At 39.4% G+C, this 25280-nt stretch overlaps 1 protein-coding gene across 1 annotated transcript in view; it reads left to right on the forward strand.

Annotated features, from left to right (window-relative positions):
* AIG1 (androgen induced 1) overlaps window positions 1-25280 on the forward strand; it is a 118479-nt gene that overhangs the window by 635 nt on the left and 92564 nt on the right. The window lies entirely within an intron of this gene.

Consider the following 25280-nt stretch of genomic DNA (forward strand, 5'->3'; position numbering starts at 1 on the left):
CGGGTCCCAGACACACGGTGCGCCTATGGAACAAGAGGCGTTTAGTTGCGCTTGCTCATAAGGATCCGCGCCGCACGCGTGTGGCAGACGGCAGCGGGAGCTGCGCCTCCTTCTTGGGGGTTATTTTTGCCCCCATGTCCGCGCCTGTGTGGCCTCGTAGCAGTCTTGCTATTGTGGAAATGGGAGGAGCGGGGGCGGGGGAAGGACAGAGATGGGAGGAGACGCTCCGTGCTTGGTTCAGAAGCTGGATGGCTGCTTGTCCCTTGGAGCTTAATCAAACCGTGTTCTTTTCTGTGAGTCTACAGAGTAATCAAACGAGAAACATTACAGTTCCATAGCTGCAGAAGAGTCTCACAATATCTCCTGTAGAACAAAAACCTCTCTTAGAACTTCATTCTGTAGTCAGACATTCTGTGTTACTACTAGTGCATTAACACCTGTGCACTTCATATCTGGTCAGTAGGCTGAGTGGTGAGTTTGGCAACCCAAATCAGACACTGTTAACCTAGGTGGAATGTGGAAGTCTTGCATCAGAATTAAACTCAGATTCCTTGAGGCCTGTATTTCATTCAGAGAGAAGCAACTACTGTGCTTTGTATTTAGTATTAGGATAATTTCTGTGTTGGGTGTGAAATGTTGGCTGTGTTCTTGGGCTCCATGTCTCAGCAGTGCTTTTGCTGCTGTTTTAAAAGGGTGTATTAAGACTTGATTCCTGGAAGGCAAACTAATGTCTAAATTTGGCTCTTTTATCCTTCTGGGCTGCTGAACAGTGCTGTCAGTGGTATCAGTTGATAGAAATTAATGGCAAACCCAGTAAGTTAGGGTGAACTTTTGTCCTCATTGACTGTCAAGTTGAACATGTACCAACTAAAGCTCAAAGCCCACAATTTTGGTATGAATCTCCTTCCTCTTACTCTCTGTTCTTCTAGATCTGACAGTTGCTTGAAGATTAAGTGTATTAGGGCTGTCATATTGTGAAAATAATGTTTGATGGTACGTGATATTCGTTATTTCTGCAAAGGCCTGCTCTCTGTGTTCATGTTGACTTTTCTGTCAAAGCATATGCATGGTTCAGGTTCAGGCTACTTCTGATGTGACTCAAAAAGTCAAGGTGAATGTAAGGTGCCTTCTGAAATGTCTAGAACAGTTATCAACTACAGGTAGTCATCTCTAGTTATTTTTGTCCCTTAGCTAATAGTGGTCATGTGTTTCTCTTAATTAGCAAGTCTTATAGGAGAAAAGCTTATGAGTTCCTCACTGTTTTTGCTTCTTCTGAATAAGAGGGTAGCGGGGAGATATGAAGAAACAAAATATTGTTTGATACTTGAGGAGGATAGGAGGAGGGGTCATTGGAGGATGTTAGGCACATTTTCAAAATCCTTTGTATTGGCTTTGTGTTGAAAAACTCTTCCATAAGTTTCAGTTTCCTTGACCATGTATAGTGTTCCTGTGTCAGTCCTATTTGAAGGCTGTCTAGACAAAATATCAGCCATGCCAGAGTCTTGGCAGTCTTCCTGCTACAGATTGTACCTCTGCAAGCAGAGATTTCATATTTGACATCATAGAAACACATAGAAATTCTTTCTATTTCCAGAAACGGTTTACATGTTTTGAGAAAACTGAGGTTTTTAATTGCATCTAAAAAATTATGTGGATTTTTTTCACCTGTCGATTTGTAATGGGACATTCCACTTCAGTCTCAGCACCAGTAGAATCTCAGATATTTACGTAGCTGCCTTTGCAGAAGTTTTGTGTGAAATTATTTACAGTTATCTGCATGTAATGTGCTTTTGAATCTAATTATGAAAAACTAGTAGCTTGGAGTCTAAAACACAAGATAGAGTAAAATACTCTAAATGTATGCATTAATCTGAACAGCACTGATACTGTTTATAGAAGTCGAGCATTAAGATGAAATTGTCTAATACAAAGTTAAAGCCTGTCTCTGTCTGTCCATAATATTTTGGATGTTCATACCTAAATAATATTTTCTTGGATGCTGATATTCCTGCTTAATCTTTCCTGTTCTTGGATTACAAAAGAAAGTCAGTGCTACTGATGGCTTCTTTTAACTGCTGTAGTTCTGGTTACTGATTCAGTTTCTTTGCAGTTGCAACATTCCCTTAAATATATCCCTGTCTATTTCCATATTCTTCTGATTAATGAAGCAGTGTACTGGAGTGAAGAATGTATTGAAAGTATGTTTTGTGGTGATGCTGTTCTCTCTTGCTCAGAGTGATCATTCCTCCACTTCAGGCTTCCCTGGTGCGTGAAGGTGGTAGATGCTTACCCTGCTTATTCAAAAATGGTCAGGATGTTTGCTTGGTATCAGCAGATTCCAAAACTTCTGAAAAAGGACCAGAATCGTTTCTGTCATTTATAAAACAGAATACAGGTATGAAGAGGCAAAGAACTGTTGCCGGGTGATTTGTTATTGGGCCCAGCAGATTAAATTATTGAAGTGAGCATTCAGGCTGCTTCAAAATTACACGTTGCTTTCATTTTGCCCCACTGTACAAACCAGGCTGCAAAGTTAGTTCCTGTGAACTAACCCAGGAAAGAGCTGGATTCAGGTGCAATATTCCAAGACAGCTGTCTAAAATCTCTTATAAAGCTGCCTTTGTTAGACTCGGGCTCAATATTTTGTGCCTCAGCAGTAGATTGCTTCCCTGTTCCATTCACTGTTACCCATGGCTTTGGTGCTGAGCCTCATAGTGGAAGTTGAGGTGAAAAAAATGCCAGTCCAAAGTGACTTTTTGTAACAGATTTGTCAGCTCATTAACTCTTGCAGGAGTTTTCCCTACTTATCATAGAATTATGAATGGCCTGGGTTGAAAAGGACCACCAATGATCATCGAGTTTCAACCCCCCTGCTATGTGCAGGGTCTCCAACCACCAGACCAGGCTGCCCAGAGCCACATCCAGCCTGGCCTTGAATGCCTCCAGGGATGGGGCATCCACAGCCTCCTTGGACAATCTGTATTCCTTCAGCTCTGTAAGTGCTTGAAGCTAAATTAAAGATAAGTGGATCATTATGCTTACACTGCAACCATGCACCTGCATTTATAAATACACACTTGTTAGGGGGCTCCTTTGTGTCAACTTTTGCAAAATGTCAGGATCCTTACTGTTGTGACGATTAAGTTTTTTTTACTCTTAGTTCTTTTGTTTTTGTTGTGAGAGCAAGCAAGAAATAAACAGATTCTATATTCCGGAACAAAGTGGAACTTTTGGGTACTAGAAGATGGTCACTTACTTTTATTTTATGTGTTTGAATTGTGTGATAATTAGCAGAAAGCTAGCTTATAGTTAGCATAAATATGAATCTTTTTATTAATAAGGGGTTCCTGGTCTAAATAAATTCTAATTTTTATTGTGCAGTTTCTGTGGAAACTGCACATTATTCCTCAAACAAGTGGATATAAACCAAGACATTACTGCACATCCATAGGCTTGTATTAACAAAATCCTGTGTGGGGTCTTTAATCATGAGGGCCCTCTGACAGATTGAACCATGATATAGAGAGACAAAAGGCAAGAGGATATTTTTGGAAGCAGACTCAAGTGTTACGTGTTATGATTAATGTCCCTGTTTTGAATAACAGGGTGAATGTTAGGGTGGGCATTCATACCTCTCGATTCAGGGCAGCCAAAGCTGGACAGAAATTAATTTTGCTTGTGTCTGGTCATATACTGTTATTCTTCCTTTGAAAGGAATAGCAAGATGTCTACATACCTACTTTTATACATTGCCTAGCAGATTGAGTCTCTGCAAAACAACTGGTATAAGCTTTGCAGTTGGATCATCTTTTGGTGGTACGCATTGCATTTTTCTGTAGTAACTGTAGTTTCATTAAGTTCATTAAGTCATCAGAAGTTAGTCTGTTTCTTGCCTTGGGAAAATTTTAGAAGGTCATGGTATCACCAACAGCACTAGAAACTAGAATTTCCAGATTTGCCGTTTACCTTTTACTTCTTAGTGCATTTGTTATTAAATTATGTGAGGTGAAGTTGTTAGATAAAATAGATAACTGCTTAACAAAACATGGCTAAAATTACAGATGATTTGTGCCCTCCCTGAATATAGTCATGTTAATAGGAAATTAGATGACCAGCGAATGTCAATGGCCAGAAGATTCAGAAGTCAGTCTTTTCCCTACATAAATATCAGAAGTCAGCTTGATTGCAGTCAGGCTGGATACCCATTGCCCAATGTAAAATTAGGCAAATTTGCATCAGCAATAGGTGTGTCGCTTGTCTTATGAAATCACAGTGCCTTCATTCATGCCACACTATTACAGTACATGGACCCTTACCACTAATATTAATAAAATACAATGCCGTGTGCTTCTCTGATGCTAAACTTGGAAGGCCCAATTGTAGATGGCCTGAAATCATTTCTGAAGTGGAATCTCACAACTTAGGAAGGGTAAGGTTGATTAGGTTGATTAGCCAGCGCAGGGGTAATGGTGCTTGAGGTAAAGGAGAGTTGAGAAAGTAACATTGTTTTTTTTTCTTTGTCATTCATTACCCATATAATCAAATACTTTACACGTTGCTGTATATATTCTGTGTGGTATTATCCTGCACGTATTCACCACATCTGTTAAATATTGTGAATTCCTCTTTATTTAATGCTGTAAACTCTTGCACTTCTTGAGCTGCTACAATTTCTAGTTGATGTCTGGAGATCAAAAGGCAGTTTGTGTTCCTGACTGCCTGGCTGGCTTCTGTTGAATGTTGAGCAAGTCTCTTCACTGACTGTATGGGTTAAACTTACTGCAAATAGAGGACAGAAGCAAAAACATGTTCCACAGTCTATGGAATATAATTATACGACTCTTCCAGGATTTCCTTTGTTGAAATGAATTTCACCTTCTGCTCTTCTCTTTCATCATCTGTGAAGTTACCCTGCTAGTCACCCACCTTTGTCAAGTGTTTTATGGCTTCTGCATGAAAAGATTACAGAAATGTAAAATGCTATTATGTATTACTCCTAGAGGTAATTCATCACCATGCCTAAATATCTCGGTGTTTTTACTGTGGCACAGAATACAATCACCAGTATTTATCAGTTTACAGGATTGCTTTTTGAGAAATAACCAGGTGAGACTTCTTAATGGTCCTTGATGTTTTTGAGAGAAAAGACGATGATATGCGTAAGGGAACCTTTTAATAAGTGTGTTTTTTAAAGCCTTATTTTTCCCTCAGGCTGTAAACAAGTCAGAGAAACAGTGATGTGTAGTGAGTGCCATTAATGCAGTAATAAAAATGTAGTAAGATCACCTTTTCTTATTCATGTTTTCCATTTGCTCTTGGTAGCACTATTACAAATTGAGTGGAATTGGAGCACTGTATCAGAGAGTTCAGTTTTCACATTACATTAGCATGTCTTTATTTTACAATTGGACAGAAGTACATTTGACATTCAGTTAGGGAATTCTTAGGAATGTTATGTGTGTCTTGAAATATTTATGTTGGCAGCAGGGTTGGCAGGGGAAGGGAGGAGAGTGGAAGAGAGGACAAATTGGGATCACTTACTATGGTGATAGATTTAACTAACGACAGTAATATTATTTTATGACTTGGAGTATGTAAGTGATAGGTAACAGTACTATGTTAACAGTACTATAAAGCAGTGAAAAGTGTATGGTTTTGCCAGAACAGTTCAAATGATGACAACTTCATGCAGTTGGTTTAGAAGGTTTTCTGTTTCCCTTTGAAAAAAATCCTATATACACTGCATGCAGCTGAAAGTTTTTCTTTATAATTTTATTATAGGAGTAATGATAACTCAGTTACTCTTGAATGGCTCCATATGATGATGTTATTTAATACTTTAAACAATAATTTGAAACAATCTAGCGTTGTAATCTCATGGGATTCATATGCTGAACTCAAAGCTGGGGCTCTGAACTCTACTGATTTCTTGTGAACACGAATCTATAATCAAATATTTAAATAATATGTGCATTTTTTGACATTATATTCATGTTATACTTCTGAGGCTAATGAAACTTACACAGTAAATAAATTCGAGAGACTGACCTTCTTCAGTCATACTGAAGACCTACATAACCTATTAAATAATGGTTTAACTAATATAGAAAATAGCAAACTTTTTGTTTTGAGTTAAAAATATAAATCAACTCAAATTCTTCCTGAATCTTCGCAGTTAGGTCTGCCTGAGGTTGTACAAAGAACTGCATGGTGGAAGTTGGTGCAGGTAGTTGTTATTTCCTTAGGCTGCAGAACATATATGAAATTGATCACTGTATCTACAAGTAGGAAAATGCTCACACGGTAGAAATCTTTTATCGTTGGCGTAATGGGAAATTCTAATGTGTCAATATGCCACCGTGCAACAAAATAACATGAAATTGTTTGCAGTTTTGAACAAAGTGAAATGAAAATATAGTAAAAGCAAGATGAAAAAATAGGCGGTTTCACAATGTATGAAAGATGGCATAATGTAGATTTATCACAAGAGATTGCCCAGTGTGCGAACAAAGCAACAAAATAGAAATATCTCAGATTCCTTTCATTATGTGCAACAATTTCAGTGTTTCAACTTTCCTTATTTAATAATTGAAGTTGTCAGTGCCTGCCTATCCTAATGAAACTAGAAAACATTTTTCTAATTGTGCTAATTTAATATAAAATCTGATGTTGGGAGGAGCTCAGCACATGCAGAGAATCCGTGTCATTTGGAGTTCTAATTGCTAGTGCCGTTTACAGTCAGTAAACATGAAAAAGAGCAGTGCCAGTGACAGGCTTGTGTTCTTTCTGCAGAGCTGAAGAATGAAAGAAGTACTGCTGTGTAGTAAGTTCACATGATACCAGACGTGAATATAGAAAGGTTTCTTACTTCTTATGAAAGCTTTTTCAACTTTTGCCATATTTATGTGTGTTTATTTGAATAATTACATCTTCTCTGTATCGTGTTTTCAAAAGCTTTGAATTTGTTGTAAGTCTTCATAGTCTTACATCCTTTGTTGCATTCTTACGTAAAATGCACCATTTTTTCAACTCAGTGTAGTGAAATTTACTGCCTCTGAAAAAGGCATGTTCAGCTTTAGTGGATGGAAAGGTTAACAGCGGCGTGAAAGAGAAAAGGAAGAAATAAAAGGAAGAAGAAGTAAAACTTGCAGCCGTTTCAGAGAGGAATAAACTAAAGTAAAATAAAATAACTAAATGCATTCTGGTACAACTTAAAAACAAGTCCCTCTTCCACTATGAACTGGAGTTACGTGCTTTGAGAATTTCCATCAGCAATTTCCCAGTTATCTCAGTGTATTATACTCTCTCTTGGCATACGCTTGGCATTGTTTGTTGTTCTGTATTTGTTTGCCATTTCCAACATACGGCAAAATTTATGGATTGTGTTGGCTCGAATCAGATCAAACAAAAGTGAAGTGGTGGGAGAAAATCAAAACCTGATTGTCATTTGTGTGAATGCTCCTTTCTGGCAGCTTAGGTAAGTCCATGCTATTTTCCCTCTCAGGTTTGAAAGAAACATTTGAACGTCTTAGGCTGCATGCTCTGAACATCTTGTCTTGCTACTGTTCTTCTAAGAATCTTGTTTACAGTAGGATTTGTCAAACAAATACTTGCCAAAAGTTGCAACTGCATCATAATTTCCGCTCAAATGTGCATGCAGTTGACATAGCTCAGGTATTTTTGCTACAGGTGTCTGTTAGGTTGGCTGTTTCAAGGTGTTTTAGGACTGCTAAGAGGATATCTTAAAACAAAGCTAGTACTACTGTTTTTTTACCAGTGTCTTGATAAAGTAAAACAGAATGTGGAGGAGAGTAGAATGTCAAATCCCTTGCTAATGCCTTGCTAGCTTGTCTTATGAAGCAAACCACAATGGATTAGTTAAGTGAAACAGTTTAAGAGGACTGAAGCTTACCTCCGTAAGAGCTTCTAGACGCTTCAGGCTGTTTGGGTTGGTTGGGTAAGAACTTAGCAAGGAATTTTAGTTTTACTCTGTTAATAAGCTCTTGGCTTATTCTTGGTTTTGAGCAGTGCTGTCTGTATCTATATGTATTTTTAAAACCTAGTCCTTTATGCTCTGTTTGCATATATTTTTTTCAGGTGTCTTGCAGGCTTCTGGCTCTGGCAGCACATAAGTAACAAACTGTTATTTATTATTTTTGCTAGTATTATTAGAATTCAAGTAGTTGTGGGTGTTTCACATGCAGAGCGCAGGTGGCATATGCTTCTAAATGTACTTGTTTCAGATGCAAGAGGAAGAAGAAGCTGCTTTTAATGCTACTGTATAAATTTATAAAATGCATGAATGCAAAAGGAGTGTTTTCTCTGTGAAATGCTAAACAAGCATGTGTCTGAAGTGATGGAAGCATTCATACAGCTGCAGGCTAGCGTGTCTGTGTGATCCTGAGACGCTGGAGTAGGACCCTTGTCTGTTGGGAAGATGCACGTTTTTAGGCCCAACTGACAGTGCAGGTTCAGCTCTGTGAAGGCTGCAAGTAGGAAAAGCGGGAGAGAAAAGGAAGTTGACAACACTTTGTACTGGGGTGAACCGGTGAGAGTGTACCATCTGACAAGCCTAGTGTTGCAACAAACTGGTGTTCAGGTATTTGACTGCCTGTATGAGGATAAAATGAGGGAAGATGAGATGTGGAGATGCAAAGTGGCTGGTATTTCTCAGCAAAACCAGCATGTGTTAGCTCCCTCAGACTTCCTCCCTTCCTTGTCCTCGCCTGGTTCTTTCCTCCCACACATCCATACCCACCAGTGCACGCAGCCTCCTCACTTGCAACACAGTACCACTTCTCCGTGCAGAACTTATTGGGCTTAGCACACTTCTGCACACCAGAGAGTGCCTGCAAAACTTTGCCCTTAGCCAGAAGCCGTATGCACTGACAGATGCAGAGGTCCCCATTTGCTGTTCACTTAAACTTTCAAATTGGCGCTCCGTGCTATGACAGCTTTTGTGACCTTAGTTTACTTGTTCTAGCTTTGTTCCAAGAGCTGTGAATTTGCATGTGCACACAATTAGCTGCATTCCTGTACATCCTGGAAGGTGAGTCCTAAGAATGTGTGAGTCATCAAGGAAACCGCGTGGACCTGAAGTACAGCACTGTACTTGTGAACTGGACATTCAGGAGGCTGAAAGGAATTAGGGGTATTTGGTGACAGATATGCACTGGTGTGTATGTTTAACATAATTGTTATTTACTCATGTGGTACATAATACGAAAATATTAACTTGTGTTTAGAAAAGCTACATTGTGGTCTACTATGTCCATGTGCTGTGAGCATCTGAGAGTAAACTGTTAGTACTGAACACAGTGTAGACGACCAGTTGATAAACCATCCATAGAATGGCTTGAATGGTTTGAGGCATCAGATTCTGTTAAGTTTTTGAGTGTCAAAAAATTCTAGCTAACAAGGCAGAGCACACATCTTTCAGGTTAGCTGTCTCCTGACCTACCAGGGCTAGAAGGGGATATTTCTGTATTTATTAAGAAGCTAATGATCGTTTCTAATTCCAACATATGATCATGGAAGATTAGTATTCAAATCTCCTTGACTCAATGCCAGTATAATTTCAGAAGTTAAACACCTCTAAATTTCCAGAGATGATAATCAGTGCAATTAACTCATATGGCATTTCAAGCTAGATTTTGTTTTCTTTTTCTCATGTTTGAGGTAGGAGCTACTGAAATGGTATTGCCAAATTAATTAATTAAAAGCTGTCTTGTTCCCTGTGAAGCATGAGGTTGTGTTAAAATTATAAGATGTATTTTATCTAGACGTATTTTAGAAACGGTTAGAGGGACCTCTTGTTACTTTGGGCATTTGAGCCATTGGGATCTGAGCTTCTTGACTCCAAAATTCAACCAACAACATACAAACAAAATGCGAATGTCTTTGAGGGTGTACAGGGGATGACTTTGTTCATCCACTGATGGCTTTGTGAACAAAAATGCTCCCACTTTTTCCTCTTCCATTTCTGTCCCTTGTCACCCAGTCAGGCTCCTCAGTTTCACTTTGCTGTTGAATATATCTGTATTTTTTGCTCTTTTTTTTTTTCCATATAGGAAGGAACAGCCCTTTCCCCATTCTTTCTGTTCTCTTCTTACCTAACTACCACAGCATCCTTGATCTTTCAGTTCTGTATTCTAGTTCCAGATGTACACCCAGTTGTCTTCCAGCAGCCTGTATTTCCATGTCTAGTGCTTCTGTTCTTATTCCCACAGTACTCATTACAATCTTTTCCCATCAATCACATACACTTTTTCCCCTGTGCATTCCCTGCCTTACTCTGTATTTTCACTTTGTCCATCCCAAATACCCAACCTACTCAGTGTCATTCTCATGTCCTTTTAAAGCACCCTGTATAGGTCCATAACAAGAATCAGTCATCTTTTGCCGGAAAACCTTGATTTCAATCTAGTAATAGCTTTAAAGAAACCACATTTGGAATCATGTTGTTACATAAGAATTTCAGCTTTGCTTTTTGTTTTTGAACAAGCTTTTAAGCATCCTTGTTACAGGAAAAAAACACTCATAAGTGTTAAGCATAATGGATCAAGAGCCTAATGTTTATTTTGGTGTTAAAATTTTGTCACTTTTTGGTAGTCTGCCATGCAAGCTTTTATAATAAATTCCAATTCAGAAACATGTCCTTGATAAAAATTAATGTTTCAATAGAATAATCAAAATGATATAGGGAATTGGCAATCATTATTTATTTAGGCATTTTACATCTTTTTTTTTTTTCCATTTATATGTTTTAAATGAACTGTTGAAGTTCTTTTAATTGTATTTCATATTTTCTTGTAAGTAAACTCATCTTATAGTGGTAATTATGAGATATGAAATCTGCTGCATTCAGTGAGATGAACAAAAATATTTTGAAACATTGCTTATCTTATCAGCCATTACTGTTGTTAATAGGGAAGACTTCTTTTTTCATATGAACGTATATACGTACTTATTCTTTATTTATTTGGGTGAATTGGAAGCGCATGCAGACGCATCTGTTGTGATTCAGAATATATATATGGGAAAAGAAGGAAATCTGCTTTTCACAGTGTTAACACACCATTCAAACCTGCGTGGAAGAGCACTGCTTGTTAGGGGCTGCTGAACCAGGCAGTCTGGTAGAGATGAGCCTGCCGTAGCTCCACGCCCTTCACTCAGTCTAGTCAGTAGCAAGGCCAAATATGTGCCTATTGGACACACATAAAAGCTTACATACCTGCCACTGAAATTAACACAAACACACAGCACTTGGCTCAAGCACCAATAGCATAATGCCGTTTCCATTAACTGTTGATCAGGATGAAGGTACTGGTGGAAAATATATCCGGAGATACAGTGTGAATGCCTGCAGTGTCTGACTGTGTTCATTCAGCTGACCAAGTGGCTGGCCCTGCCTGCTCAGGTTCCCCAGCTGCTGTTACCTGTGCATGCAAACCTCCAAGGCTGGCAGCCTAACTTCAGTTGTTGGTACACAGCCCAACTTGCACACTCACTGGTATGCACAGGTGCACACTGCAGGTTTCCCAGGGGCTGACATGAAGTGCTCTCATCTGCAGGTACTTCATGCTCAGACACACGTGCACAAGTGGGTGTTTCTTTGACCCCCAGGTCCCACAGCCTCTCCAGTAGTGGGTTTGCATGAACAAAGTAGTGGAATCCAGTAGTGGGTTTGCAGTCACTTTGCAGAACATCTCTTCATACTGTTATCCAACTGAGACTAATAGTTACTTCAGTACTCGGCTTCCGAGCCTCTTCCCTACTCACCTGCCAGTCAGGCTTGGCATTCACAAAGAGCCATGCACTGACCCTCACATAAGACTTACACTTGCTCCAGCTGCTGATATCATAGAGGCCTGGGCCTGTGTGTCCCAGGGTCTGACTCTGGTTCCTCACACTGGTTTCCCTCTGCACCTTTGTGTGTGTGAATATACACCTTTTATCACATAACCTAGTGATTCTCAGGAGCATGACATTTCCCTGGAAAATGAATGAACTGACTGAAACAATTCCTGCTACTCATAGATGACCTATGTGTTTGACTTCATCAACAAAGTGATTACTTATAGCAGATTTGGGCTTTTATGCCATGATCAGTAAAGTCCATAGGGACCTCAGTATAATATCTTGTAAGTGTAAAATCAGGTCTCTAGAGTCTATGTTAACAAAAACAAAATTCTGACTGGAACAAGTGATTTAGATTGAAGAATGCTTTTCAAGATGTGTCATCCAAATAGTCAAGTGTTGACTGGAACAAGTAGCCCCAGAGGGTCTGTAGCCTGCCTGGCTGGCCTTCTTCCTGTGACCAGCACAGGGATGGGCTGCAGGCTGACAGCATCGTTGTGATGAGAGCAGTTTTGTCTTGATGCCACTCATTGATGAGAGTCTTTTGCCCCACCGCAGGGCATGCCATTGGAACCAATGCTCATGACAGCCTAGTGAAAAAATGTCATAAAACATCTGATCTTGAATAGGTATTTTGGCATGACTTCTGGCAGCTAATCGGAAGGTATTCTCTCTGTATTATCCACATTTCTTCTCCTTAGTTTGTCTGGGAAGTGATGCTCAGCTCTACACCCTGCTGCGTTGTTAGAAATACAAGTTTTCTGCGCCTTGCAAGATAAGACCTTGATGTATTGAACAGGCTTGGGTTTTTTGGGGTGGTTGGTTTTTTTTGGTTGTTTGTTTGGTTGTTTGTTTTTTGAAGTCTCTTCTTCGCATTATAAATTTATAAAACCTGAGTTTATGTGGGAAGAAGTCAATCTCACCATTCCTCATGGTAAAAGACCTTTAGTAAACGTATTTTCTAAAATATGTTTCTGGTATCAGTGCAGTTGGCTTAATCAGGTGAAAACAAAACACTTGATTGTTTTCATTAAGATACTTGGTAAAAAAAATTATATTACAATCAAATCAACATTTGTGGTGAAAAATTGTTATTTGGTAATATTTTGCCAGCTGTATTCACTGAAAACTGTTTAATCTCTTACTTTGTTTGTATATTAGATTACTCCTGATTACAGGGAGTAGTAAATATTTTAAACAAGTAACAAAAACAATAAGAATGTGGTGCAAACAAAGTCAACTTTTGGCCAGTCTTTTCTGGTATTTTGCCTGTTCGGCAACTCAGTGTTACTAAATAGGATTTGACAGACAAAGAAGAGCAGCAATGGGGATACAACTGTTGAAGGAGATATTTGCATAGCGTACCCGTATCAAAGTATTTTTTCAGAGGAGGTCTTCTTGTCTGGGTTGTGGTCCAGACATCTTTGAGCCCTACTTCTGAACCACCCCAGTGTCTGCACCCTTCAGACTGCTGGCCTTGTGTGTATGTTTTCTGCAGGAGTCTTGTGACAGAGGAGATACATCCTTGCCGTTCAGAATTCTTTAGAGTAAACTGACCTTTTAAAAGGACTCTTTTAAGCCAGGTAGATGGGGATTCAGCATTATGAATCAGACCTGGAACAGCCCCATCTTTTATTAATATAATGTCTCTTGATTTACTGCAGGAAGCCACTGAAATGATTAAGTGTACCAGAAGTCTGCATAAAATGCCTGGGTGACCTCCAAAGCACTATAAGAAGTATCAAAGAAAAATTTTAAAACCTGAATGATCAAGTTATAGAAATTAAAGCCGTACCTCAGCTTGCGAGAAATGCTGTTAAAATAGAGACAGAGAGTGGCTGCAGAGTGGCAGAAGAGCAAGGCCACAGCTCTTCCATGGCATCTCTAACGAGCAAGTGTGCTACACAGAAAGTATCTTTCTGTTGGAGTTTGTTTTGCAGTGCTTTAGTGATATTCCAAAAAGAAAGCATAGGTAAATAATATACAGATGAAGAGTGCCTACTCCAAATAATCATCCTTGTCCATTCACTTTATATATACTTATTTCCATACAAAGTCTTTATTTCTTCATGGCCATAGAAGCTATGCACATGCAGATAGAGGTATTGTGGTTTCTCTTTAGGACAACATTAATAAACCCTGCTACAAAGTGTATTGCTAAGAGGAGAATTGCTTTGTGGTGCCATTTTATATCTCAAAACACTCAAGAAGTGCTGGCTAAGCTTCACAGTGTCTCTCTGCAGAGAGATATCAAATTGGCTGGATGTATAGTCATTAAAATCCTTGTGGTATTATCTTAGGTGTATAATCTGAATTGAAAAATCTCTCTTATGTCACATGGTTCAGGAGGTGCTCTGTGGTGATTGCTCCTTTTGGTCTTTGGGGTTTTGGCAGGATGGGTTGGGGTTGCTGTTAAAACTAGCTGTTCAGGCAGCGCTGATAATCAGTGTCCAGATAATCACACCTCACCTCCAGTCAGCCTTGTCGCACCCACTGACTCACTGCTGCTCCTGCTGATCACAGATGGGAAGGTTTTTGGGTTTTTTTTCATAGAATCATAAATTGGCATGGGTTGAAAAGGACCACAAATGATCATCTAGTTTCAGTGCCCCCTGCTATGTGCAGGGTCACCAACCGCCAGACCAGGCTGCCCAAAGCCACATCCAGCCTGGCCTTGAACGCCTCCAGGGATGGGGCATCCAGAACCTCCTTGGGCAACCTGTTCCAGTGCGTCACCAATCTCTGGGTGAACAACTTCCTCCTAATATCTAACCTAAATCTCCACTGTCTCAGTTTAAGACTATTCCCCCTTGTCCTATCACTTTCCACCCTTGTAAACATCTGTTCCCCCTCCTGTTTACATGCTCCCTTCAAGTACAGGAAGACCACAATGAGATCTTTGCAGAGCCTTCTCTTCTCCAAGCTAAACAATTCCAGTTCCCTCAGCCTTTTTTCATAGGAGAGGTACTCCGGCTCTCTGATCATCTCAGTGGCCCTCCTCTGGAGGAGCCCCATGTCCTTCCTGTACTTGGGCCTCAGGCCTGAATGGTGATGGGATTCGTGGGGGACAAAGTGACTGCTATTAGGTATGAGTGAAGGACTGCACTCCACTACCTGTGGGCAGAGCAGTAGCAACCTGACTCTACTCTGATTCTTGTTTTGGCCTCAGCTTCTCTGCTCTCTGAGATAAGACCCAAATCCTACCTTGGCCTCCTCCCTCGTCAGTGCTACAAAAGGTTGCAGTGTTGCAGTCCTCAACTTGCTGCAGAGCAAGAGACGGGAGAGACGGGGTGCTTGTTTGCATGGTGGAGCCAGGGTAGTATATTTGACAGCATAGGAAGGAGTATGCTCTCGCCAGGCTGCTGAAGAGGAAGAGCTGAAGAGAGGCAAGTGCTGAAATGACAGAATGGAAGCACAGAGTGGGTGGTTACTGCAGAGAGCATCAGGGATAGCTGCAGCACAGAGCTGACCTTCAGGAGAAGGCCCCAGGCCTAAGGACTGGCCTCTGTATATGCCAAGTTCAGGGCATCCTCAAAGTTAGCAGCAACCATACGGATCATTGCCATATTTCTGGGCAGAAAGGGGTATACGTGCACTATGAGGCATGTGCAGCGTAAATCAAGAAATTCTGGGTGATGTTGAATCTGCTGAGTATATACTGTGAGGTTACTCCCTGTGTGAGCAGTAGGTGTTTATTCAGAAGCATCAGACATTCAGCAGCCTGGACAGCATCACGAATCCTTGCATTTTGCCTGGAGACAACTTTTAGCTGGAAAGGGGGAAAATGAATGCATAGTGGGTCGAACCGAGGCAGTTAGCATGAAGGTTTACATGGGGGCTTCCGCCCACCTGACCTACTTTGTGGAGCACCAGCGGCAGCTTCTCTTCTGAAGTAAACAGCATGATACCGTCCATGCATGTTTGAGTAGGACGTGTATTTCTTTTGGCTGCAAGAGAGGAAGGTACAGTTGTCAAGCCCAGATGGAGGCTTTGAAATATGCATGATCGTGGCAGCTGTGTGTGGGAAGAATGACTTGAAGTGTGTTGAGGAGGAGGAGGCTTGTTTACTGTGTTACTGTCTTCATGGAGCTGCAGATCTGAATGGAGGAAGAAATATGAGGAACGCGTTTCATCACCCTGGTTTATTGCTTTACTTGTCCTGGACAATTTTTTCTTGAATATTACTATTCATTATTTGTTTAAAAATTTGTAAGAGGTCGGGGAGTTACAGTGGAGGAGACTGCAAAAAATGTGTTGTGAATATTTCTTCTGTCCCCAAGCCTCATGACTAATGGCCCTGTTTTCCTATATCAGGCCCTTGCATGTGAAGGTTTCTTCTTGAAAGCAGGGCTGAGACTGTTGTATGCATTCTGCACAGAGGAACATACATTTCTGGTTGTCTTTTTGATTTTGTACATGCCCATATTTATCAGTGTATTTTGTAGCACGCAGCTATGTAACGCTTGAGCCTATGTGTGAGATGCATTTGTGTGCAGGGGCCCTGCTGCACTGCCACTGCAGTTCCGCAGCAGTGCTGCTGGCATGTAGGCTGAGGGGCCATGCAGTGTAGCTCACCTGGGGGAATGGAGGGCAGTTGTGGGTGGACCAGGGAGTCCTCCCAGCCATGCAGTGCCTACACAGTCTGCCAATTGGTTCCCAGGTGTCCGTGCTCATGCAAGAGGAGAGCAGGGTTGGGTTAGGTACACTTCTGTCCCTGCTCATGAACACAGCCACCGCTGCAGCCTTTGAGAGATCCTAGGAACAGGGATCCTGCTTTCACAGCTGGTGAGGGGATTGCCTAGTTTGAGGAAAAAAAGCAATGCCAGCTGTGCCCAAAGGTTTTGAGAGATAAAGGCAGAATACTGCTGACTGTTTTTGCGATTATATAAGAAAGAAAGGAGAACAAAGGTCCAATAAAAAGTAGTGGGCTGGCATGCTGAAGTGGAATGTGTGTCGAGTTAATTCACAAACTCTGGGGTTTTTTAGCTTTTTTTTTAATTTATGTTTTCTGTTTACAATTTTTGATCATCTCATTAATTAACACCTTTCTTTGGGGACAGTGAGGATTTATGGCTTACTCTATTTCTTAAAAGGATTTTTTCCAAGCACATTTTATAATGAGTACATTTTTTGCATTCCCATCCCGGAGCATGAAATTAATCTTTTCTGAATAATTTCCAGTGAAATGAATAATCTCCTTCAGCTGGGTGGCCTAAAAAGGTCTTTGACTTAATTAAAGAAAATCGATCTAAAAAAGAAAGATGCAAAATCATGTTCTGGAATATATTAGAATATCAAAAAGGATCAAGTGAACCCTAGTAACAAGTTTTAGAATAATGGGGCAAGGTTTGGTGTCATCTGCTTCACTCTGCTGTAGAGCATGGCTCATACTGCGTCCCCAGCATTGAAGACTGCCTTGCACTTGACACCAGGATAAGGTCGTGTATCTGTTTCCGCAGGAGTGCTGTTAAGCATAGTAGATAGCTTCCAGATACACTTAATTTTGGGAGTAGCTGCTATTTTAACATCTAATCATATGACAGCAGCTTTCAAATTTTTATCATTTGAAAATCTATATCCTAAATGATTTATCTGATTTGAGCTTTAAGCTTCATCAGACCCAGTTTCATGATAAACACCCTTCCTTCCCTCTTTTCTGGCAGATCTGCAGACCAAGCATGCTTCAGACCTTTTACACTCACCAAGTTAATTGGTGCATTTTCTGAAGAACCTCAATAGCAAAAGGAAGCAATATCAATATTTGTACTCATCAAGACTTGTCCACAATTTTTTTTTATCTTGTCTCAACCGTGACACAGGTCAACAATGTCAAGAGCCAAAGTTGGCTGTCATCAAATGCTTCATATGACCATTTCTTCCTGTGCTCAAGAGTAGGAAAATGCATAAATATCTAAAAGCCAGTTTTTCTGAAGTCATAAAAGTCATAATATTCACTTTGAATTAATCAAAGTATAGAACCATCAAAAAGGGAAATTTACAAGTGTTTGTTTCTGTATTGGACAAACACAACATCTTTACAACACTTCAAACAGAAGATGTTGCTGCAAATGGAGTGTGAAAAAATTATCAGCCTAATTAGTAGTAAACAATCATGGCAGCAAAATAATTTTAGGTGTTTTATTCTTGATTAATCCTAGTCCAAATTTTCTTGTGGCAATTTTACTTTGAAAACTACACTAGATTTGTTGTTCTTTTCTCACAAATGAGTGGAGAATTTAGCTTTGTTAGTGCATTCTTCATCCCATTTTCAGGCCTCTGGATTGCATTCATGTTGTCATTCACATCTTAGTAAAATGAATGCACATTGTTATCATTTGATGTTGCTAGTGTCTTATCTTCATTTAGTATGTAGATGTATGTTAGTTTGAACATTTAAAACAAAAGAACATTAGACTGATGATTAGACTGGGTGAAGGCTCTTTTTCACATGAAGCCAATTAGAAATACATGTTTAATCTTTTAAATAGACAAACTGAAACATGAAGCAGACTCTTAGATTTGTAAGAGTTGCCAGGGTCTGTAACTATGCTCTGTTACCACCTGAAAATTATTTTTTTCCATGGTAGACTTACCATGTTGGCTTACCTTTATGAGCAGGAGGAGAAAGCAAATGGTGCTTATTTGGGACTGTGTATTTAAGCACGGCCTTTCAAAGATGTCTTTAAAGGAGGCAGGTATTCATATCTTGACAAATCTCTTCCAACTGTCTTCTGTCAAGGTCAAAAGGATTATTCAACTAGTCTAATGCAGTCAGGAGTTTTGATTGTCTTCTTGTTCCTGAATCTCCTGTGTTTTCACATCTCATCACAATTTGTAAACTGTGTGCTCAGTTTATCTGTAAAATGTGACAATAAAATTAGCTACTGTTGTTTCATTGGAAAATGTCATCAAGTATAACAAACTGTAATTTTCCAGTGCTTTGTACCTTGTATTATGATGTGTAGTGGGTTTCATTTTCAATTTCTTTTGAAGTCTAAACTGTAAATGTTAAAGGGATCTGTACTTTGCTGTAACACTTAACCATCTGTAAATTTGTTTCACAGTTTCTTTCAATAAACTAAAAATACAATACTGTGTAACTGTCTTAACTATATTTTTATCTTAATTTGTAGGATATGGAACCAGTATATATTTTATAAAAATACATAATGGTATAAAATGTATACTGTATATATATTGTATACACTGTATACATAATATGTATGTATATATATAGATATATAATACATATTGTATATATACCAAGATATATTTTATCAAATGTTCTGAACGTTAATGAAAAAATAAGAACAACAAAATAAATTTCATACGACAGGGCATATAAGACTTGGTTATGGATCTTCAGAGTGACTTATTTGAAAATACCTCATATAGGCTTTGCATATTCATTTAATAATAACAAATATGATTAGAAAAAGTGGGATATTTCAGAAGTATTGCTGCAATTAAAGTTAGGCACCCACTGGCTTCAGTGAAGTAGATAGCTTGAGGAATACTGCACACAGAACGTGCTGCAGAGCCAAAGAGAGGAGGAAATGTAACAGAACTTATATTGAGGATGTGAATAAATGTTGTTTTGAAATAGCATGTGTGTTTGGATATGTAGGTCATGACTTTTTATCAAGGAAGAGAGAGTAGAACAGTTCTGCCCTACTGCAGTCTCCATGTTCTTGTTTTCTTTTCTTGTTGAATGTATCTTTGCAGACCATGACGTATGTGATTAGGGTGCTGTAACTGGCATTAATATTCAGGATCCTTTCTCTGTTATTTAATTTTAATGAACAATAATGACAGACTTCTTTTGAGACTGGTCGATTTTTGAAGTGTACAGATACCTCTAAGGTGACTAATACCCCAAGACCAAGTGAAGTTTTGATTTCAGCCATTACCAGCAACAAAACAAACTGCTTGACTACGCATTCTCATACACGTCCCTTTCTTGCATTTTCATTGACAAATGCCTCCACAAAGTGAAAAGAAAACATTTCTGTCCTCACTTGTTAGCATCTTGTCTAGACTGCACACAGATGCCAAAAACCTATGGAAATTCAAGTCCTTAGTACATTCTATAGGTTGATATTTGTGTTATGCCATTAACTCTTGGAAAGGCTGGCTGTAGAACTTCAATAACATTTTTTCAAGAAAATACATAAGTGCTGCATTTCATTGCAAATTTGCCTGCTGTAGAAGGCCCAGGTTGCAGGGATGCTGGACTCAATGATCTTTGGAGGTCCCTTCTAGCCCCTACGATTCTGTTATTCTGTGATTCTGAGTTGTCTGACAGATGATTAAGTGAAAAGTTTCTTGTAGGTTAAGTGACTTTTCTTAACAAATGTTTGATCTTGGTAAAAGTTGAATTGATATCAGTTTGCTGCTGGCATCAGGGCTTAGAAAGATCCACAATGACATACCAAGATGAAGACTTCAGCAAAGAATGTATAGCATCACCTTAATGTGAACCAGAAGTTGGACACAGGATACAGGAATTCCTTATAAGACTGGGAAATAATAAGAGTGTAAAATTACATGCAAAAGACAAAACTTTTGGTTTAAATGTCTTTTGGTTTCATGGAGATAGAAGCATATTTTGGGCAGGCACAAGAGAATTGAGAGGTCAACTTGTGATTATATTTGAAAAAATGGAACAGAAGCTTTTAAAGGGTGTGTTACTGTGTGAACAGTCAGAGAACATACTGACCTGTTTGACAGTAAATGGCAATGGAGCAGCCAGCTGCTTGTCTTTGCTCTGAGTGTGAGTCAGTGACTGAAACACGCTGAAACATGCAAAACAGCTTGTCTTAAATCTGATGGGTGAATTGAGCCTAGCTAGTCTTTGCTGCCATTGTAGTCACAGAATGATCTCAAGTTTTGTTGTTATTGTTTCTGTATAAGTATACGATCAGATGCTACCTGGTACATGTTAGTAATAATCCGTTATACAAATCCTCAGTTGATGCAAACCCCCTATTTTTCTTTCCCCCCAAATGGAGTAATGTTTTATGTTCTTCACCAGCAGAGTACAGACCAAGTACCCTTGCTGTAGTGTCTGTCCTCATAAAAGTTTAAACTAATAATGACTGTAGGAAGTCAATACATAGTACAGAAACTTCAGAATTGTTAAAGCTGCCATGATCAGATATGGTCACTCAAGACATACATTTGAGTTTTTCTAGTAGAGAAGAAATTTCACAGTCTTTGACATGACTAAAGACTTTCCCTGATGAGTGTCCTGATTTGATGCCATCATAGCATCGTTCTGGTTGGATGGGAACCCAGGTCATCTAGTCAGGCCCCTTCTGCAGTCAGGTCATATTTGGCACTGACCCAGGTTTCCTAAGGTGTTGTCAAAGTGGATGCTGACTAAGAGGTTGAAAACCTCGTTCTTCAAAATGTTAATGCTCTTCTACAATTACACATCCGTCTCCTTCCGTTGTGTTTTAGAACTGCTCAATCATGTTATCAGTTAAAAATATCAGTGTTGATAATCCTGTTTCTTGGTCAGGTGATAATGTGGCATGCGTGCTCATGATCTGTCATCTACCCTGATAGTGTATTTTTTAATTCATTTATGTGCGTGGAGAACACATCCAAGGTTCTCAGTAGTTATTGCAATATCTAGCTAGCATTTGTGCTACTGAGTGTTTTAAGAGGAGCCACATCACAGCCACACCACTATTATGCAGACACTGAAGTTAACAGATATACTATTCCAGCTTTGTTATAAAATGGCCACCAACAAGGAATTTCTAAGTCTTGCATCTCACACTTCTCTCTGCTCTGGATAAGTGTGTTGATCTGTAAAAAAAATCTTTAATAATAGAGCTGTGAGAAAGACTACTATTAAAAAGAATGAAGAAATGAAGAATATAGAAGCACATTTTATAGTTTCTGAGGACTTAACTCTTTTTTTTTTTTTTTTTTTTAATATAGCCAGCACTTGGTCCCTGATTTATGATTTTCTGTTGTGTTTTTAAAACTCTGTAGCTTGATAGATGTTTTACAGTATACAATTGATTTATATTTCCAGGTCATATACACTGAAACCATTAACTAGGCTGGATTATGACAGTTCCACATAGTTTCCTCTTCTTGTGCAACATTTAGAATCATATATATAAGACAGAGATTAGAAAGTAGGTCATCTCTTTGATCCCTTAGCAGATTCCAGTTTCTCTGAAAGAAGAGGTGGTAAAAGTAGAATAATATCAAAGGGAAGATCCCCATCTGAAGCTGACCATCCTTACATCTACAAGGAAAATAAATACAGATTGGCTAAGTTGTTTGAATTGAGGACAAAGCTACAGTGAAGCACCTGAGATCCTTTCTGATTCTTGCTCTGATTTCTTCAGATGTGGTTTACGAAGTCAAAAGCCCTTTTTACGCTGTCTCCATCTAACATCTGAAAACGTGGGAAATATGAACTCTTAAGAATCCCCACAAAATACAGATGAGGAGAATGTCAGTAGAGAGATGTTTCTATGCTGTAGTAACACCATGATACATAAACCAATTGGTTTGTTTTTTTTAAAGACACAATATGGAAATTGTTATGTGATGGTTTACCTTTTAGCATACATGATTGAAAAAATATGGCTAATATATGTGGCTTTCCTTTCTGCTGTTTCTTTTTTTGTTCTTGCTTATCAAATTGACTGTGTAGCAATGGGCTCATCTTATGTTTATCATGAGTACAAATGCTGTTACTGTAGAGATGAAATACCTGGTTTATAATTTTATATTAATGACAATTGTACTGCTTTATTATACTATATCATATTTTGCTTTTAAATTAAATATATGTTTTGTCAAAATCCTTATCTGGATCAAAGCTGCCTGGGTAGAATAAATTCTTTCCTACAGCAACAGAATGTGCTTTCATTTTATGCGTGCATGTGTGCAGGTTAACAGGTGGATGTCAAGCCTTTTATAAATCAAAGCAGTATTTAATTTATATTTCCCTCCAAAAGATTAACTAATATAATTTTATGTGAAAACAAACTGTGGCATTTTAATGTGGAGCCAATGTATATTTTCTGGGTTATTGTTTTGTTTCAGTGTTCTGCTACCAAAAGGCAATGCTTTCCAACCTTCATTAGATTTGCTATATTTGTTGTAGATTTTATTGCAGTTTTTTTAATGGGCTTATTAACTCATATTAAACCTCTTAAACACCGTCGGTTTTCTAACTTGGATGTTTTGGAAGCAGATATAAGCAATACCTTCACTGAGGTAAATAAAATTTCATGGGCCTCATAAAAACAGTTACAGTGCTGTAACTGTTACTGTACTTACTACTTTGCTCCTTGAAATGTAATACTAATTTTGATCCCCCTGTGAATGCACATGCTCCCTACGTACACGAAGAAAACAATTTCTCTTGCAACTCTTCCCTGTACATCTGGTAAAGTATTGCTTTTGCAAAGTTGGCATCGTATCTAGTAACCTATGTGCGGTTAACAAACTGAACAATTAACAAATCTGATTTATATAATCCATATAGTCATATCACAATTTTATCTGTTGTCAAAACTTTTGTGAAGTAGATAGAAGACACTGCTTGAGCTATGAGAGAGGACCTTTGAAGTCAAAAGGCTAAGCACCCAGCCAGTTTGTAATGCACTGAGGCATTATCTGTTTGGACAGTCTTCGTGGTTAAGTAGGCTGACTCTTGCAGTACCTAACTGTTTATAATTAGAAATGGAGTAGTCAAAGAGTGTGGTCTTAACAGCAGAATAATACAGTTTTGGACACGGCCAGAGCTCACCATGCCTCCACCCTTACGGGGAATGGGAAGAACAAGGTAAATTTACTGAGTCTTGAAGTTGAAGACATGTCAGGTATGTGTGTTGCTTATGGTTTCAGGAATATCTGAAGAAATATTATATACGAATTCTGCAGTGAGACCAAGAGGTTTTCCGCTAGGCAGAGTATTTTAAAAGCAGAATGATTGAACATTCTCAGAGAGAGCTATACTTGAAGAGTGTCTCTGTCCCATTTGCATATTCTGTGGAGAAGGAGGATGAGACAGAAGGAAGCAGTCCTGATTTCTGGTTTCTATTTCTTGCTTCAGCCAAAGTTCAAGCTTTTTAGCAATTATATTTCCCATGTGGAATGTGAACTAAGGACTGGGACCCCAGCATAAGCCACAAAGACATCTGTGGACTCTTACATTGGCACACTTTAGCAGAAAGGATGGACTTTCTAGACTCTGGCATGGTCAGTAATGTATGTCTTTTTGAAACAGGAATTATAATTTAAGTTCATTTTGGGTTGAAATGGGTGTAGAAGAGGCATCTCTTAGTACATAATCTTCTTTTAGAGTTGCATAAAAGTTGGTATCAGCAGCTCTGGAATCTGCCTGGAAGCTAGCATTGCCATGCAGTTGAGGGAAGGAATAGTCCCACTCTGCTCTGTACTGTTCAGCCTCACCTTTAGCACTGAGTGCAGGTTTGAGGCACAATATATGAAGGAATAGAACTATCAGAAAATGTAAAAGAGAGATATGAAGACAGTAAGGGGTCTGGAGTGCAAGGTGTATGCGGAGCAGCTGAAGTCCCTCAGTTTATTCAGCGCAGAACAGAGGAGGCTGAGAGGAAGCCTCATGGTGGCCTGGAGCGCTTCATGGGAGGACTGGACTGACAGCACTGAGCTGTGCTGTCTGGTGACGGAGCTGTGTGGAGCTGTATCAGGAGAGGGTCTGGTTGGGTGTTAGGAAAAGGTTCTTCACCAGAGGGTGATGGGCATGGAAAAGGCTGCTCAGGGCAGTGGGCACAGCCCGAAGCTGATGGACTTCAAGGAGTATTTAGGCAATGCTCTCAGACATAGGGTTTGGATTTTGGGTGGTCTTGTGTGGAGGTGAGGGTTGGATGTGATGATCCTTGTGCATCTTTGCCAACTCAGGATATTCTGTGATTCTGTGATTTGTCTTTTCCATCCACTGTTACAGATCTGGTTTTTGAAAACTGAATTTTGTGCACCTGCCTTCTAAGTTTCACAATCAGGGTCCGGGTGTCAGAATACACTGTGCAGCATCACATCTTTTGAATACAGGCCTAGTCCACTCTAAGTCTTCCTAAACACAGGAGAAGGAGGTCCACAGAGTAGTTCTTAGGTAGTATTCAGGGGGGACTCATCTTGGCTGAGTGTATAGCACTTGGCCCTGCTTTCATGGCAGGAGAACTTAGGGGTTGGGATCCATGCTCAGACCATATCATGTCAAGTTTGTAATCTGTCTCAGAGCCAGGATTCCAGGCTGATCAGCTGATCAACAGCTAGAGGATGAACGTAACCCAGTCTTGCTCTTAGTCAGATATGAACATCTCAGGTCAGTTGCTTTGATTAGGGACTCTTGTGTGCAAGTTTTGTGTCTGCATGTTTACTGGTGATCTGAACACAGAAAG

This window comes from Lagopus muta, chromosome 2, assembly GCF_023343835.1.
Source record: "Lagopus muta isolate bLagMut1 chromosome 2, bLagMut1 primary, whole genome shotgun sequence".
In the NCBI taxonomy this organism is placed as follows: domain Eukaryota; kingdom Metazoa; phylum Chordata; class Aves; order Galliformes; family Phasianidae; genus Lagopus; species Lagopus muta.